Source organism: Hordeum vulgare, chromosome 3H (genome assembly GCF_904849725.1).
Source record: "Hordeum vulgare subsp. vulgare chromosome 3H, MorexV3_pseudomolecules_assembly, whole genome shotgun sequence".
Lineage (NCBI taxonomy): Eukaryota > Viridiplantae > Streptophyta > Magnoliopsida > Poales > Poaceae > Hordeum > Hordeum vulgare.
This window is the reverse complement of record NC_058520.1, coordinates 575,055,296-575,059,713: the sequence shown is the minus strand read 5'-3', so window position 1 is coordinate 575,059,713 and position 4,418 is coordinate 575,055,296. Positions and strand designations below refer to the sequence as shown.

The 4,418-nt window shown below is 40.1% G+C and overlaps 1 long non-coding RNA gene across 1 annotated transcript; it reads left to right on the top strand.

Moving 5' to 3' along the window:
• Positions 1 to 3,335: 3,335 nt before the first annotated feature.
• LOC123440713 lies at positions 3,336 to 4,061 on the top strand. The gene is made up of 2 exons (XR_006630351.1): positions 3,336 to 3,521; positions 3,630 to 4,061. It is a non-coding gene; the product is annotated as an uncharacterized LOC123440713 (long non-coding RNA).
• Positions 4,062 to 4,418: the final 357 nt, after the last annotated feature.

Below are 4,418 nucleotides of genomic sequence, written 5' to 3'. Positions count from 1 at the left end.
CTTAGATATTTACATGGCACAAAAGATCTTGGCTTATTCTATCAGAAAAACCAAGATATGACTATGGTAGGATATACTGACGCTGACTATCTATCTGATCCTCACAATGCCAGGTCACAAACAGGTTTCGTATTCTTATATGGTTGAACTGCTTTTTCATGGAAGTCAACAAAACAGACTCTCGTAGCAACTTCCACTAATCATTCTGAAATCATTGCATTATTTGAAGCATCAAAAGAACGTGTATGGCTTCGCAGGATGATTAACCACATTCAAATTACATGTGGTGTTGGTTCATTAGGATCACCAACTATTATTTATAAAGATAATGCAGCTTGTATTGCTCAAATGCAAATGGGTTATATAAAAAGCAATATCACAAAACACATTTCTCCTAAATTGTTCTATCCTCATGAATTACAGAAAAATGGAGAAATTGATATTTTGCAAACTAAATCATGTGACAATCTAGCAGATCTGTTCACAAAGTCTTTACCAAATTCAACATTCCAGAAATACATTCATGGAATTGGTATGAGACGACTTCGTGATTTGAAAAGTTCAGGGGAGAAATCTCCTGAAAATATAACCCTTTAATTATCATCAGGTAATGAATATTGTACTCTTTTCCTTTGTGAGTTTTTCCAACAGGTTTCTCATATAAGGTTTTTAACAAGACAATTAAATACAAGCATTGATGCATGCCATATCATATTTCTCCTTATATTTTTCCTACTAGGTTTTAAAGGAGTTTTTCATGGCACATATCATTGCACTCTTTTCATTATGAGTTTCTTTGAAATTTTTTCTCATAATGTTTTTAATGAGGCAATATCTTCATTAAGATCATATGATATACTTTCTATTTTTCCTATCAAGGTTTTTAAAGGAAAGTATCTAAAGCATATTTATTGTCCTCTAAAACTCACTAATAATTTTCTCCTTCTTTGAAGGTTTTTCTCATATGAGTTATCAAGAGACAATAATCACTATATGTTGTATCATTTTCTCCTTATCTTTTTTTCACTGGGTTTAAAGGAGTTTTAACAACATATCTATACATTTCTCCTCATATTTTCCCACAGGGTTTTTTGGGGAGAATCTCAAGAATTGACTGATGGATATACAAGGAGTTTTCAATAATGGATTACTCAAGACGGCGTTGTACAAGGGGGAGTGTTACGAACCGACAAAACTGAGCGGTAATTAGTGAACCGTCATTAGGACGTAATTAACAGTTATTAGTCTAAACGCCATACGGACGCGTCTGTCCGTACAAGCACCTTTTTTACACACGCCTTTTGGTTTGCGTCCCAATCCTTGTATAAATATTGCCATCAATCAATGAAAGATTAGTTTTTCGCACAAACACTTTCGCTATCACTCTTTACACTTTTATCACTGTTTCGAAGGACGACTCACAAGTTCTAATGGGCTGTCGTGACTTGGATTACAAAAATTGGTTATCTCTAACTGTTGATTTATTGTTTGTCAGAAGAAAATTGCATGATTATATACAAATAGTTAGTACTCACCACTCGATTCTTTGCACATGCATACTTTGAGGCCACCGCGTACGTTAAGTCAAGCATGCTTTTTTTTCATGGTAATCAAAGTCATGCGTGTTAGTTACAAGTTTTTTCGTTGCTGGATGATGTCTCATTAAGTCAATTCAAAAGTTATTACTTCCTCTGTTTTATAATGTAGTGTGTGTTAATTTTATTTTAAAAGTAAAAAAGAAAGTTAACCAAGTTTTTAGAGTACTTTATAAGTTTATTATTTATAAAATATAAACTGCAAATATTGTTATATGTGCTTTTCATTAGTTTTATATTATCTATGTACGCAAATATAAGATATCAAAATTGTCTTACAACAGCTTAGGCCCTGTTTGGAACCATAATAGATTATAATAATCTGGATTATGAACATAGATTATATAATCTGATTTATAAAAATAATCCATGTGGGCATGTTTGGAGGTCAGATTATATAAACTGTAAACCAGCTTTTAAATTGTACAATGACATGTTTGCCCTCAGTTTACAAGGAAAAATAGGAAAGTGGCGGTGGCAATGCGTAATTCTCTTAAAGTTTACAAGGATAACACGTCATTTGTAATCCATAATCTCATTTTAGCTGGGGTAGAGGAGATTATGAGATTATAATAATCTGGTCATCTAGTTTATAAAATCTACAATATAAACTGTCCTGTTTGAAAATACAACAGATTATCTCTACTATTAAAGGGGGATCTACCGGTGTGATGGTTCGACCTTGTACGATGGTTCAACCACGACAGATCCCCTCGCTAGCACTGTCAGTTTCACCGTTTTTTTCCATCCCTCCGTAAACCGATCGATTAAATACAGGAAAAAAAACGTCTCATGTTTACCCAGAACTGGCCGACTGCCTCGTCCCTCTCTTCCCCGCTAAGTTCCACCCCTCGTACAACCCACGCTAGAAAATATCCCAGGAACAGCCCACGTTCGAGTATAGCCAAAAAAGAAAAAACAAACAGCTCGCACGATCTCCACCTCCTCCTCACCTTCGCGTGTGCCGTCTGCATCCAGATCTCTCCGTCGACCGCCCGATGGACGCCGGACTCTCCGTCGACCGCCCGACTCCTCCCTCTTCTGTAAGCGTGACTCCCTCACGCCAATCTTCCCCGGCCTGACCGGCCGCTCACTCCCACTGCAGCAGGACGAGGTTGAGGCCGGCTGGGAGGAGGGGCAGGAGGAGGTCGCCGAGGGCCCCGAGGGATACATTATGGTCGAGCGGCAGGGGAGGCCGGGAGCCTGCGCCCGCCCGCGCGCACCAAGCCGCCGCCACGCATGGATCCTAGCAAGAAGGTGTGTTCTTGCTTGGGTCGCCGTGCCCCCTCTTCCCCCGCGATCTCTTTCCGCCGTTCTAAACAATCCACATCGCACGAACACACACAAGTTCTCCTCCATCCCCCGCCCCCAAATCCCGATCCACCTGTCCTCCTGCGACGAGATACACCATTCCTCGCCTCCCCATCCAGAGCGGGTATCCCATCGGAGGCCACTGCTCCCAACTCTGTATCTCTCTCACTCCATATGTTGCTCGCTGATGGAAAAGAAGCACGCGCAGCTCGGCGGGTTGGGGGAGCGGGACAGGCGAAGGTCGTGTACGTCGGCGTATGGGCGTGGACGGCCGTGGATAGGAAGTTGGGTGGTGGTCAATATGTTTGATTTGTCATTTTTAGTGTCACACAATAAGTGGAGTCTTTGTAGATTCAAACGTACTAAATTTTTAGCTTGCTACTACCTCTTCTTCTATTACCTGTTCTAACGTACTAAATTTTTAGCTTGCTACTACCTCTTCTTCTATTACACGTTCACTTGCTAATACATGTTCTACTTCTGTGCTATTTTTTTAGTGAAGATAGAGAATATGCGTGCTTGTAAGTCTCCAGCTGTGCTATCTTGTCTTGGATCGATCTCCCTGTTCCGGTGGATGCCAAGCCTCCAGCTGCAGGGTAAACTAGATCATTACATGTACTGAAGCCCTGCCATGACTCCGACCATGTCTAGCTTGCTACTACCTCTTCTTCTATTACCTGTTCACTTGCTAATACATGTTCTACTTCTGTGCTATTTTTTTAGTGAAGACAGATAATATGCGTGCTTGTAAGTCTCCAACTGTGCTATCTTGTCTTGGATCGATCTCCCTGTTCTGGTGAATGCCAAGCCTCCAGCTGCAGGGTAAACTAGATCATTACATGTACTGAAGCCCTGCCATGACTCCGACCATGTCTCCGGCAAGGCGGCGTCTACAATACGAGAGCACCACCCTACGTGACCTCTGCAGTGATGAAAGGCGCAAACCAAAGGCCTCCTGGAGGGCTCGCTGGAGATTTGCTGGTACACTAGATACAAGAATGATACTGGATATTTTTGAGATTTGCTGGTATGCTAGATACAGGAATGATACTGGATATTTTTTCGTAAAAATAGTTGCATCCTCTTGAACATGTAATTTTTTATTTTAATTATGATATGATTAGTACCACAATAACCTTTTAGAAGATCTGATTACTAGAAATATGGAATTTCCTAGAAGATATTTCGAAAGGAGAGTTCATGAAAACAAAAGTCAGTCCTTTTATTTTCTGAAAAGCTCTCTTCATTATTTTTCTCGTCTATTCTTACTGCTTGAGAATTGTTGAAGTCCGTACCATGTATCCACTTTTCCCTAAGCAGAGTGTTCCTATGCTAAAAGTTGTTGTTTTGTCCTTGCAGTTTTTTTTCTATGGGATTTATGCAGTCTAAATAGTATTTTATTAGTTTTCTGGAAGGATGCAAAAGTCATACTGGGCTTCCTGCGTATGATAAATGCTAAAGGATGCAAAAGTATTTGTACAGTCGGGAAGTGTCATTCTCTATGTTTACCAA